Genomic DNA, 15,090 nt, shown 5'->3' on the forward strand with positions numbered 1-15,090 from the left:
GGCGCGCCCTTTCGGATATCGTGCAGTGCTGCTGCCGACGCCCTCCGCGTTTCACCGCGTTCTTGCCGAAAGCGCGCGGTGTCCATGATAGCGAGCCAACATGCAACGCCTAAAACGGCGATTGCATGTAGGCTATCTAGTCCATGACTGCTGCCGATGCTTCTGGCGGCGGCTCGACAGTTTTCGACTAGAGAACTGGACAATCGTCGAGTAGCGTCGGAAGTCCCTGCCTCTTCTCGCCTCGCAACCTTTCAATATAACTTCCTGTTATAAATCTGTGTTTACCTGTGTTTACGCAATTTCATCACGTGCAACACATGTACATGTAACACTCCTAACACTCCGTGTAACTAACACGGCGTCGATGTTCGACCATCTTCAGGTTGTGGAAAGGGCGAGGATCTTTTTTTACAGGCTGTACAGCGATCATTCCCACTTTCTCAAGAGCCCTTTGCATGTGAAGAAACTACTTGGTTGTTCCTAATGCTTCATTTGTGCTTTTAATAAACTGAAATTGAATCTGCTTTAAATTTAAATTAAAAGACCCACATCATCGATTTGTTTCCTTGTAATGCTTCATATACCCTACGTTTAACAGGAATGTTCAAGCACTGTTCAGAGGAGAAGCCTACAGTCATCCAGAGTACCTATGGGGGCTGTATAACATAACCATTAGGGGACGCGGTCACTTCAGTTGGCTCCAATAATAGCGGTGGTCGTGTGGAATGATTTCATTATGTATAGTAAACGCGGGTCCATATTTGCAGTTGCAGTCGTTCCGTGCAGCACTGGGGGAGGGGGGGTACAGGAATTCTCTGTGGTACAGGCCTCTTTCACCAATCAGGAGCGCGAACACATCTTAAATGTGTCCTTCCGCGCCCTGTCGTCTGCTAGCGGCGAGCGCTGCTGAGCGGAGGCGGCGGGAGAATCGCCGAAGTCTGGCCTCATTCACACAGCCGCCAAACGCTCCGTCGCGTCACCCTCACGTCAAAAAAAAAAACATACAGCAGTCGCGACGGAGCAGTGCTTTTTTTTCACGCTTTCGCCATACCCTCCTTCACCGCTGTGCTCCTCAAGCTCTGTTCTCTATCGCCGTCTTTCATCTTCCGCTCCGCGTTCGCTTTCATTCTTCGCTGCGCTCGTTCGCTCGGTTACGAGGGACAACGCTGACGCTGGCCGGAGGAACGGGCGCCACAAAGCTGTGCTCTAAAGTGCTAGAATGAAAAGCACGTATAACATACAAGTAATGTATAACATACCTCAAGTAACTAAAGCACGTTAGGTGACTATTTGTCACCACCCTGTTTCAAAGGGGATGGCAATAAATCATCATCATGGGAATAAAAAGTATGGTGCATGGATGTTTGTACAATTTGGCATGGATTAGTCGAGGAAACACATTGCAGCTTCTATTGATACTGTGGTTCACGCGTATTGCCTACTTATCTCTCACAATCTCTAAATAAAAATTAAATGGCTTACCTTTAGAGTTTATTTATTTAGAAATACTGCCATCTTGCATAAGCAAGACAAAGCAGGAGTGGGTACCTAATTGTTGAAAACAGAGGAAGATTAACACATATAATTGCGTAATTGAATAACAAATTGATCAAGAGGCAATTCCCGCGAGGATGCTTAAAGGTTATTCCAAACTTCAATGGCATGGGGGAAGAAGGAAACCCTAAACCAACCCAGGGATGGTTTAAGGGGAACAAGGTTCAAGCGATGGGTCCGCCTGGTACGGGGTGCTGTACAACTTGTGAAAACACTGGGCGATGTAATGTGGGACTGTAGAATAACTATTTTGTGCAGGAGAATAATGCGCTCGCGCTTACGCCTGATGGCTAGTGGTGGCAGTGATAGCTCGGCTGCATAAAAGGAAGGCGAGAAAATGTTAATTGACATTACTGCGTAATTTTCAGTGCCTAAATACCTTAATTAAGATACTTCAGTGTGCGTGTCGTCATATCTAGACGAGCAAGTTTGAAGCACTATGGATGGATTATTGAATTTTAATTGTACAAACCACCGTTCTGAATTGTATGCTTTGAAAGCAACAGAATGGCTGAAATGAGGCAATGTGAGGGTACTGTTGCCATAGGAGACTTGGCGATGAAAAATAAGCTTTAGCATTGACAAAAAATAAAATGAATAGCATAACGTAAATAAAATCAGCAAAATAAATAAATAAACGAAAAAATGAAATAAAAATTATGTATTGCGAAGCCATCAAGACATACTTTCTCCACGGTGGAAGGAATTAACATGCACAATAAATGCACTGCACAATCATCGTACTGGCTGCTATACCTTCGGCACACGCCTGCACTATAGCAGCAGGGGAGGAATCCAAAAAGCGTTCCGTTCGTGCTGTAACAATGCATTTTGTTGTTTACTGATTATTTAATTCGGCATACACTGTCTAGAATGAAGGGGTTAAATGCAGATGTAACCTTGTGCCCTTGTGCAAACTTGTGCCCAGGAAAGCAAGCAATACTCCAAAAAGCACAGCGATAGCGGCAGCATAATATCTGTTATCTGAAATGATAGCTTGAGTCCATCAACGTGCATTCTAGAGTGATCGTTGGTGCTCGCATATACATTCGAGACTGTACGACCAACGCTGCCTAAATAGCACAATGTCGCCGCACTTCGATCCCGATCACGTCACGCTACCTTGCCCGACTGCCATAGAACCTAATGGGTATGCTTCCGAGTGAGCCGCGGTGATTTTGACGTCACCGCTTTCGTCACGCCGTGCTTGGCAATGGAAATTTCAGTCCAAGTGGCATGACGTCATAATGCAGGGTGCACAAACCTGTCATCTAGAAAGCGTCGGTACAACATTATTCCCGTCGGGCGCGCACTCTGATTAGACGAAGGTCTTTGCTAAGGAATCGGCGTCAACACTCGAGAAGCTTCGGACACTCTAGGCACGTCGTGCGCTGAGCGATAATTTGATAATAGCGACTGTCCGGTAAAAAACAGTCGCCGGCAAAAAGTAATACAATGAGGGGTGCGCGAATACTCGAAACTTTCGAATAACGAATCCAATAGTGTAGTATTAATCAGTATTTGTAAATGCGAATGTTTTTCAAATACTTTTCGAATATTTCAAAACATTAAGTGCTCCCAAATAAACATAAAATTGCCGGAAAAGTATGGTGAATTTTCACCCCCCCCCCCCCCGGGTATAGTATAGATATAAAACATGAGAACTTGCGTAGTGGAGCAGGCTTCGTCGCTTAGGTAGCCATATTAACGGCGCAGCTGTTCTTAGTCGACCTTTCGGAGTCTGTCCGGCGTCACACAGGTCACGTGACCAGGAGAGGATGAGAGCAGCGCCGCGGGAGGGCAGGACACGTCAATAGCAGAGAAGAGGCATGCTGGGGGAGGAAGCGACCAATCAGAGGCCGCGCTGCACTCTTAATCTGGTTCCATATAAGTTCCAGTTAAAAAGGCGATCCGCATATTTTTATCTGGATCCGAACTGTGAATAAGTGGAACGAGACATATAAGTGGATCTTATGTGGAACGTTCGTTCTGTTTTCTTTATGTTTATCGTTCTTATCTGGAACTCAGTAAAGGGGGGGGGGGGGGAAGTGGTGTTGTATGATCCAGATACCGTTCCACTTAGGTTCTAGTAAAATTTCTAGGCAGTACGCTTTTATATTTTTTGCTTGTGTCTTCTTCCGCATAACTGGTGCGCTACAGTGAAGTGTGCATTGCACCACCTATAAATTTTGCGCTCTTTGGGCTGAGATGCCCTTTGCCCATACACACATGGCATATAAAATTGCCGAAACTTACGCTGTATCTGTGAAGCTATCTTACAGCAGTTGACATTTATAAACTGCTAAGGAGGATATTTAGAGATGTCATGTTACATTATAAGATCCCTGTCCAACAGCGCCGTAGAAAGATTAAACGTCGCAAGCAAAGGATATACTATCTTAGCGAAAAGCAAAACTTGCAGGAAACTCATCTCAGGTTATCTGCGGCGCTCAAACAGCCTTTGCGAATCTGGTCTTGCTGTCACTAATTTCAGACGCGCAGTACACCAAAGCGTTGGTGTCGTTGCCCTTTCTTGTGCTTGTCTCAGTTTGCGCTTACGTTTCAATGACGAATGTTCACCAGCAAGCTCGTCCCTCCATTATCGTTCTTATCTGGAACTCAGTAAAAGGGGGGGGGGGGGAAGTGGTGTTGTATGATCCAGATATCGTTCCACTTAGGTTCTAGTAAAATTTCTAGGCAGTCTTCGGTGCGTCTAAAATCATCAATAACATGAAATCTAGGTCTGGCGTCTTTCGGTGCCCGCTCTGCCGTGTGGACGAAGCCCATAACTGCCTGGGCTCGTGGACATCGCGCTTTTCTGGACACCTCGGTTACGAAATTATGTATGATTATAGTGTGCGCTCACGGCCAGTAGCGCGAAACAGCTTTAGTACAAATTAACGTGGTGAGCGATCTGCTAATATCTTTACAATATGCATTAACACCTGTCTTACGTATATTTTATGTATTACGTACAAGATATATATATATATATATATATATATACATATATAGTTCAAAAAATAGAAGCACGCAGGAAAAACATAAGACTTTACTGACGTTTCGGCCGGGGTCCGGCCTTCATCAAGAGTGCGTGTACAAGCATACAGAGCTCAATTTATACCTTTTTGCCGTAAGGGTGAAAAGAGACAAGTAAAAAATACAAAGTGAAAAAAAAAAAATTAAATGTAAAAAAGAATACAAAGAACACGTAAATGGAAAACTGCGCGTGCACAGAGTGGAATTATTAAAAAAAGTGAATACAAGGCTGTGAAAACATGCTCCTAAATCGTGAGTAGCCCATGACCACAGGTGTGCACAGATTTCGTGTCGTCATGGATGTAAACACGTGCAATGACTCATGTCAAAATCATCAAAACGATGGCCATGTACAGTGGTGCTATACAGGGGTACAAAGTTGGGCGTGCATGGAGTGGTATTATTGAAAACATATTAACAAAGAGCATGCGGGCATCACTGACAGGATTTAGTGGCGTCGTGAGTGTCTACACATCTGATGGCTCATGTCAAGTTATATCAGAAACGACGGGCATGCACAGTGGTGCTATACAGGGGTACAAAGTTAGGCGTGCATGGAGTGGGATTGAAGAACGTATTAACAAAAAGCATGCGGGCGTGCTTTTTGAGTGGCCTGGAATGAGTGGCCTGGAATGAGCACATGTTTTGATAGTGGAATCAAAACTATCAAAACACGTGCTCATTCCAGGCCACTCATTTGATAAAATCACCGCAACAATCCTTCAATCTGGTTTTCATTCCCACCACGAAAGAGAGCTTCGAGAATCCTATCTGATTCATAAATTTAAAGCGGTTACTTGTGGAATCAATGAAAGTGCTGGCAAACTTTATTTTTTACCCGTTTAGTGTTTTATCCACGTTTTTACACCTTGCAAGTTCGTAGCCCCTTATCATTGCACATACACTTCTATCCCTATCACTTTTGGTTTCTTTGAGGTAAAAAAGGTGTGCGCCTGCATTTCCGGCTGTCATTCTTCTTTGACATTTGACTGCGGCTCAAACGTCAGTAAAGTTGTGTTATTGTTTTTTTCTCTTTTTTTTACTCCGTTCTCCTGTCCCTTAAATTATATATATGTATATATATACACATATATATATATATGTGTGTACATGTATAGTTATACATATGAACATGCATTTCGTGACGGTTCTATAACACATATTATATGGCATGCTTATGCAGGGATATGCATATTTCCGCAGCATTAATTCAAAATTATATTGCTGTTTAATACTTAATCTTGTCATTAAATCTTTCATTTATTTTATATTTTATTTCATTTTTTTCACACACTGATAGAATTTGTATAAAATACGCCTGCCGACAAACACAAAGAATACCACGTGTGCAAAGAATTCAATGGATCGCAGTTCGTTCAACTCGGAGGTTAGTGGAGGTCACAGTGCAGGAGTCCTTTAAGCCGGGTGAGGGTGTATGACCGTGTTTGTGGTCAAATACTAACCTGGAAGCAGCGACCGCTCGCATCCCTTTTGTTAATATGTTTTTCACAATTCCACTGTATGTACACCCAGCTTTGTACCCCTTTACGGCACCACTGTACATACCTGTCGCTTTTGATGTACCTTGACATGAGCCATCAGATGTGTCGACACTCACGACGCCACTAAATCCCGTCAGTCACGCCCGCATGCTTTTTTGTTAATACATTTTCGAATCCCACTCCATGCACGCCCAACTTTGTACCCCTGTATAGCACCACTGTACATGCCCGTTGTTTTTGATATACCTTGACATGAGCCATCAGATGTGTAGACACTCACGACGCCACTAAATCCTGTCAGTGATGCCCGCATGCTCTTTGTTAATACGTTTTCAATAATCCCACTCCATGCACGCCCAACTTTGTACCCCTGTATAGCACCACTGTACATGCCCATCATTTTGATGATTTTGACATGAGTCATTGCACGTGTTGGCATCCATGACGACACGAAATCTGTGCACACCTGTGGTCATGGGTACTCACGATTTAGGAGCTTGTTTTCACAGCCTTGTATTCACTTTTTTAATAATTCCACTCTGTGCACGCGCAGTTTTCTATTTACGTGTTCGTTGTATTCTTTTTTACTTCGTATTTTTTTTTCACTTTGTATTTTTTTCTTGTCTCTTTTCACCCTTACGGCAAAAAGGTATAAATTGAGCTCTGTATGCTTGTAAGCGCTCTCTTGATGAAGGCCGGACCCCGGCCGAAATGTCAGTAAAGTCTTATATTTTTCCTACGTGCTTCTATTTTTTGAACTACTTCTGTGCCGGCTCCGGTTACTCTTTACTTCACTGATATATATATATATATATATATATATATATATATATATATATATTAACGTGTTCATATCTAAACACTGCGGCCTGAGGGCGCGCGGTGCGTTGTCATTTCCGGACCAAGAAAAAAAAAAGCGTCGACGACCGCGCAGGTTTCACGCGCTGTTCCGCGGGCTGGCCCCAGGTCACATCGCCCAACCAATCGCTACCTCCAGATGCACCTGCGCGACGTCTGACGAGGTCTCCTCGCCGGCTCACCGGCTCCACCTTATCGCCGGCGCGGTTTGCGTTGTGACACGCAGTGGCAGACACAGTGAAGTGGCGCGGCAAGCGAACTGCTAGAAATGACGGTGGTGTGCTGTCGACCAGTTTGGCGGAAATCGTTACGACGAAGCAGAGTGGTGGCGTTCCCAGGAGGCGCAAACAAAGGTCAGTGCTGCATATTTATGTGCTTTTTACGGTTGTTGTTCAGTGAAACCAAAAATATCATTGTGTCGGGTAGGATACCGCTACGCTGCCCTATGTATTCAATTGAATTCAGGCACGCCTGCCAAACTCGCTCCACGAAGACAATTACTGCTTATATAGTTAGATAACTGAATTTGAGTACCATCCCGGCGGATCTGTTTCCAGCCCGCGTAACAGAGCAATCTATATGACGGAATTTTGGCAGTTTTTCCGCCAAATTGCGGATCACGACTCAAAGGGCGGAAAGGCAAATCGTATTAATATGCCTACTTCGTCATTTACGCTGTCTAATTTCTGCGCGGAAATCTTTTTTCGTAGCGTGCAACTTCACCTTGTCTTGGCGCGTGAAACATCACTTTGTTTTGGCAAAACGTAATCGGTAAACGGTAATTCGCGTCAATTTGCGTGCTCGTGGGCCGGAATCCGCTCGACATTTATGACTCCAACCACGTTGCTGGTTCGCGTGTTTCCCGGTAATCTGTATGCCCCTTACAGTATGTTGCTTATTAAGATATTGACGGCCGCTTTAGCTGACAGCAGGTATGGATCTTCGCACCGTACGATCGCGTGTTTGCTGCTCGCGATCTCGTTAGCAACTTCCAAGCAAATTTGTCAGAAGTTGCGTCCTTGGACGTATCGGTGTTTTTTGAAAACTTGTGAGTTATTCCCGCTGTTGTTTTATTCTGCTAGGTAGCAAGGATCTACAGTGCTTGCGAAACCGGGATCTTTGTCCCGGGAATCTTTGTCCTTGCCGCTTGCGCGCACGTAATGCACCAAGGAGAGCAAGTGAGTAAGATGCCATCCCGCATAACTGTTAATGATAGTTCAATGCGTTGGCGGCCGCACTGCCTAGGTTTGGCTGTGTACGTTAGGTCGTTTCTTGTTTCTTCCAGTGCCGTCGGCCTTTTCAGATCTTATGTTCACGCCACCCTAAGCTTGCTCCCTGACGTAGAAAAATGGAAGGGACAGCGGTTGTCTTAGCAGTAGCGTCAGTTCACGCTGCTGTCGCTTCATAATATAAGTCTTTTGGGGCAGCTTGTATTAGTTAACAAAAAATTAATTGGTGGGGGGAGGAAAGTGCGGAACGAATGCCTGGCCTGGTATTAAGAAATTGTGCCGCTAATTCTATGCCGTGGATGTCAGTTCTGGTAGCACGACAGAACAATTGCCCTACAACGTGTACCTGCTGAATAAGTTCTTACATCATGAAGTGGCGACAAAAAGTATGCCATTTCAGCGCGTCCTCAAACTTAATAATCTACAAACATAGCCACCTTCTCTGTTTGACAATAACCTGTGCAGAAACCGAATATCGCTGTGTCCACTTGGGTAGTTTGGGACAAGTATTCCTGCTTTTGTATGAAAAATAAAGATGAAAACGTTATTTTCAGTCTCTACGCGAACCCTTCGCGTAATGGCTGCGGTATGCACTGTGGACGCATGTAATAGGCAGGTAGTTATGATTTGTGAGAATCTTATGCAGCAGCCTAATCCACCAGCAGTTCTAGTTTGGTTGATGCCACCACGTAGGGTATATATACCTAGAGGATAAGATTTGGGCACACCTTTGTAACATAAATTTTGCTCCACAACACCAAATTTATCACATCCTGTGACTTGAACAGTAATGTTTATACGTGGTAGCAGCATTACAAAAACACATTCTGAATACATTCGTTATGTATTTTGTTATGTTAGATGTATAATAGCATATTTATAACCATTCCATATTGAGCACTCGATTCCCGCATAATCTGGAGAGGCCACTACGATGTGAGGTGTATACCGCCATTTATTTCAACGTTGACTCATGCTATTTCAGAAAGCGTTCATGCGATCTGTGAGTGCAACGAGGAAAACGCGGCTGCTTCGGATGAAAAAGTATCTGAGAAGCCTGCAGAAAGTGACCACACTTCCAGCAACCCAATCCATTGTCCTGATGCACTGCTTGAACTGAAGGTGAGAATTCCATATTTCAAAGGCCTTGTTCAAACATTGCCTGACAACATGTTGGTTACCTCTATGGAGGAAGTGCCAGCTGACGATATTACACTTATAAGCAACCACCTGCTACTTCTTGCTTTGTCAAACAATTTTTCGGCAGGCAAAGTGTGATATCTTGTGGAACTACTAGATGTTAACAGCTATTAAGGGTTGTGCTGGCTGTCAGTCAACGCATTTATGCCTATTGACCGTAGCTGTGGCAGACAAGGAATGTAAGGAATGCCTGTGCTGCTACTCAATTTGGAAGCTGCAATTTCGCAAAACAATTGTAGATTCTGGAATGAAAATGATATATTGGCTCACTGCCTTTACTTCCTGTGTTGGGCGCCGGCATCATTTCCTTAGGCTCATTTCAGACAGGAGGATTTTGTATTTATTTTGTTGACGAGCTGCTTGCCATCTCTTAAACTATGCTATCAATTTTCATTTATGAGCATACATTTTCTGCGATCAGATGGAATGCATTTAGCCATTTTAAGTGTGAACGTCAGGCGTTTTTTCATGGATGTTACTATGTGTGGTTTGTGAGAAGCACAAAAACGTAGCTTATTTTATCATCTATGCTTTGCTGATGTGTACAGTTCTTTATTTATCTGCTTTGTTTTTTTTTTGCCTAGGCATTTGAGGACATGGTCACAGATCCCTTTTGCATGGACCTTGGGTGAATGAAAATGCTTTTGGCCGCAACTGCAGAGGCCCACAGCTCCAATGCACCCGATGATTTGCCGTCATACTTTTTAAATCCTGACATGGTAAGATCACTCATGTTTTTGAAATCGTGTGGGTGTGCTCTGTAAGGTTAAGAGAGTGTTATTTTGTAAGCTGTGATTTATGTTTAGTCAGCTGTGCTCTGTCTGTAGCATTTGATAACTGATAAAATGTGAGTGGTCATTTACACAGACTGGATCGCACTTTATAAACTTTAACACGGGTGAAAAGGCATTGCTATAACTATGAATGTTCAAAGGTCTCATCTAAGTCAAGATGAAGATAGAATCAACTCCGCTGCTTGAGTAGTTTTGTGAACGTGATATTTTCTCTCATCGTATCGTTCATCAGAATTAAAAGTATTTGAAGCTCTCCTAGGGCCTGTTTTTCTTTCAGTGGGTCATAAAGTATAAGTCATGTGCATTTCTTTCAGCTTGCCTTTGAAGCAGAAATAAGGTTTAGAGACACAGTGGAGGCTGTGGAGGCCAAGCTAAGCAAAATGAAAGATTTTCGACCAAGGAAGTCTCATGGAACGTGAAGAAGTTGTTCGACCGAAGAAGGCTGATGCTGCAGTTTTTACTAGGCTAAGATGGCACTTTCTGATCTCTTGAATGGAAAAGGACTGATAAAAAAAACTTCAGGGCTGTAGTTCCATACACAAAATACCTAAAAAAAGTATGGAAAGCTGGATTTTAAATCGGACTTTTTCAATCATGTTTTACCTGTAAGTTAAGCATCATAACAGCACTGGAAAGCACATAATGACGTAAAGAGGACATTTATTTGTGGTGGTAAAGTGCATGAAGTATGAAGTGCGCAAAGATTAATATAGTGTTTGGTTGGTAACTTACAATCCTTCAAGGCTGGAAAAGCCGGTTCATGTTCAGGTCATTCAACCAGAAAAGCGTAATGCTTTTTCCAGAAATAAAGCAGCGATTCCATTCACACTAAGCAATCGTCAATGCAGAATGGAATTTCTGTGCACACTGGCACCTTTTGCAGGTTTGAAAGAAAGCAAAGCAAGAAATCATAGTGAAATAAATTATTAGTTTATTAAAAAGGGTATCATCACGAACACCACAATTTAAAGCCATTGTGCAGTCAAAAATTTGCTGCTTCTCTTTTCTTTAAAGGCACAAGAACTTGGCAACCGGTCTCCACCAAGCCCATGCATTTTGAAAGAGAATGGCAACATAAATATTGCCTACAAGGAAAACATTGTGGCGTTACCACCTGCATCATCGCCTGAGAAGGCAGTCATCCTCCTGTTGACTGTACATTTTATTTTAAACCTGTCATGCCCCTAAGCTTTTGGACAGTTTTTGGCACTTGTGCAGGCAGTTGTTGTGAAGGATGAACCATTCAGACAGTGGCTTGATGCCGTTTAAGGTAAAGTCTCTGTTTAAAAACCTAAACCGGTTAGGCCTAATAGTGACGTGCTAAATATTTGGTAGGTAGAAGCAGCATGTCAGCTGCAGCACTGTGAAGTCGTGACTTCTTTTACGAGTTTTTATCACCAAGGCAAAGCGATGGCTGTAGTTTTCAAGGCTGTCTTGTTTTTTTTTTCTTTAAGGAAACACGCGAACCAGCAACGTGGTTGGAGTCATAAATGTCGAGCGGATTCCGGCCCACTTGTACTTTTCAAGGCTGAGTTGTTTGGTTATTTAAAGATTTCTCACTTGTTTTGCAGAGTCTCTTATCTTTATATTTCGCTGTTGCCTTGTTGAGTTTTTAAAATGTGCAACAGGCTTCCAGATATATTTGGGGCATAAAATTGCATAAACATATACACTAGCTTTTATGGTTGTGCTTGTGATGAGTTATCCTAAACTACACAATGCTGGGGCAATTGACCTGCCTGGAGTGGGAGGCTTTTTCAGTGGCTTATAAAGTGTTTTGGTCACGATTAGCTTTGTATTATACGTACATCTGTGATCTGCCAACTGTATTGTTTCTAGTGTTCATGTTTTTGTTGCGATATTTGCCACATGCTTCTGGCAAGTTTTCGTGTGCAAATGTCTCATTGTTTATTCTGGCTTGCACTGTCTTTTCCCTTTATTAACTCATCCACTACATTCTTCATTGGTATTGTCTTGATTCAACTCTGTAAGCCCATTGTTTTATGCCTTTTTCGTGTAATTCTTAGAGTACTTATTTCTTTTGGAACGGTGATGCGTAAACTCGGTGAATGGCATATGGGTACTTGCGCATTTGAGTTACCTTATTCCCGGTGATAAGCCAGCATATTTTATAGCCTTGTTAAATTTTGCTTTTTTCCATAGCCGATGTTCAAGTTTATTTGAATGTGGTGCACTTGAGTCTCGGGCCATTTTTATTACCCTCTTTTTTTAATATAGGGGCATACACGTGAATACCACTTAATGCCTTGTCTCTTTTTGGTATTTGTTCCTTGTTGCCCAGTCATTTTCTATGAAATTTGAGACGAAGACGTCTTCAGTGCACGCAATACTGCCACTCAAAGTTTGCTCATGTTGAAAAGCATTGTAATAATTTGTTTTATAGGTGTTTTAATTTAGGTACCTTGTTTCTTTTAAATGCAGCTAAAGGCCAGAGCAGGATCGGGCAGGTGAAGCCAAGGTTTCCACTGTGCCATTCCAGGTACCTCCAACCTACTTTTATATAGAACTGTGCTCTAATAGGCAACTGTTGGGAACTGTTGAGGACCACACTCCTGCAAAAGTTCTACTTTCCAATGGTTGGTATCACTGCAGGCCACATGCCAAGCCAGCTTGGCGTATGACCTCAATTTGTACTGACAGGGGAAAGCAAAAATATTGCTGAAGTGGGAACCCATAGACAGCTTCCTAACTGTTTATTAGAACACTGTTTTATATAAAAAGCCGGTATGAAAGTAGCTGGAACCGCGCACCGGATATAGCCATCGCTATTTTATGTGGATCAACGTTCCAGTAACTGAAACAACCCTTTTATTTGGAACAGTATTCCATACACTCTTATGTGGAACGACGATCCACACAATTATTAAGTAAAAATAAGTGGTGCACTGCTCCATACACTTTTTAAAGTATGTGGAACGTGGTTCCAAATATATAACTGGAACTTTTTTGCAAAACAGTTCCAGCTACTCAGTGGATCTTATGTGGATCCAGATTAAGAGTGTGGGTGCGAGGAGGCGATGCGATAAGAGAAGGTGTTTCTGTGCGGCGCGCCCTTTCGGAAGACGCACAGCTCGCAGTGCTGCTGCCGACGCCCTCCGCGTTTCCCCGCGTTCGCGCCGAACGCGCGCGGTGTCCGTGACTGTAGTAGGGTGCCTTGATGCCAGCGCCGCCGTTGAGGGTGGTGCCATCCTTTGACCGCACCCGCGCCGCCGCTTTCTCGCTGCGACGCCATCTTGAGTCACAGCGAGCGGTTGCGAGTGCTTGGTGCCGGTGCTTAGTTGGAGACACAGTGCGCGCGAATGCTTCGCTGACGCTTCTACTTGCTGGACAGTGTTCAGCCGCATGAGTGACAAGCTTGTGAAGTGCATCGAGTCGACATGATGGGCTGTTGTGTTCCCAAGTGCACCGGATCGACGCGTAAAGGGCTTCGTTGTTTACGCTTCCCCCGGGACCCAGAGCGAAGGAAGAGATGGGAAGCCCAAGTAAAGCGGTATCACTGAAAGGCAACGGATAGCTCCTACATTTGTGAGGTAAGTGTCAAGAAAGTTTAGACTATCGCATCGTGTTTTTCATAAATAAGAAAGTATTCTCTGACCCTCGTTCACGTACCTACTTTCGCTCACGAACTAAGCACTGCAGCGATGCTGAGTAGCCTATGGTTTGCGAACGCGCGTCGCATAGGCTTTTGCCGTTTTGATCAGCGCAGTCTATGCGAGTAGTACCCTTATTTTAAGAACTGACGGAAATGCTTCGCCGCGAAATAGCCTTACATTAGCTACAAATCGTCATGTAAACCACCTATTTTACTTTTTCACGGGAAGCACACATCGTGTGTCTCTTGTTTCTTTTTTTTCCCTCATTTTCTTTTTTCGCTACTAGTTATTTGGGACTAAAGAACGCAGTGTTTCTTCTGGGGAGAGCGGCTGTTGTGTACGTGGCAAGCGAAGCATTGTGATTTTCTCTATTCTCAGCAGATATCTTGCGGATCTCAGGTTGTTACGTTATATAGCTGATTTTTTAGACGAACATATTTGTAGCGTGGTGTTTGTAAGCCGATGGTCATTCGTGCTCATTCCCGATCGTCGTGGGTACTGTGACGGTCTTTAAATGCCTGTGCACGGTATGCCCAGGTGTAGTAGAGTTAAGGGGCATCATGGGACCAAAATGTTTCGGCGCTTTCTGGCATGGTGTCTGTTGTAGTCTGTGCATTTCTTCGAAACGTGTGAAGCGAGGTAACACAGCATTACTTCTGCAAAAATTTATTTTTAAGCACTGTAATGGGTTCGCTGTATTTACAAGGCAACTTTTCATATCAATAATAACTTTTGTTGTTTTACTTGTACTAAGAAACACTTTGAAGAGGACCAGTACGAGGGAAATCGACAGGATGGGCGCCGTCTGTTAAAGTGAACAGCCCTACATCATCATGGACTATATTTTCGAAGTGAAAAACATTGCTAATCTGTATTTGACTGTCTTAGTTTCATTTACGGTTTTTGTACGCGATATGTATGCAGTGTTGTTTATTTTTTCAATGTAGTTATCAGTGTTCTAATGGTTATTTATAAAATGTTCTGTACTCGCCATCGATGTGTTTGGCTGTTGCGACGTATTTGATGGTAGCTGATGTATTCTGGCTGGATATCTTGATTAATATTACCCGCGTTTGCGTTTTCTTGTTTGCATTCTTGTTTTCAATTTATATTGTGTGTAATAAGGTTGATGTACTCACTTGAACCCCCCCCCCCCCCCATGTAATCAAGAAATAAAAAAAAAAACTCTCACTATCCCGAATTTTGTGTCGAGCCTACCTTGCGATTTTCTTTTATCTCGTCTTTCAACATAACCTTCAGGCGCCACACAGTACATATAATTTTCATGTTTCATGATTGG

This window comes from Dermacentor silvarum, chromosome 2 (assembly GCF_013339745.2).
Source record: "Dermacentor silvarum isolate Dsil-2018 chromosome 2, BIME_Dsil_1.4, whole genome shotgun sequence".
Lineage (NCBI taxonomy): Eukaryota > Metazoa > Arthropoda > Arachnida > Ixodida > Ixodidae > Dermacentor > Dermacentor silvarum.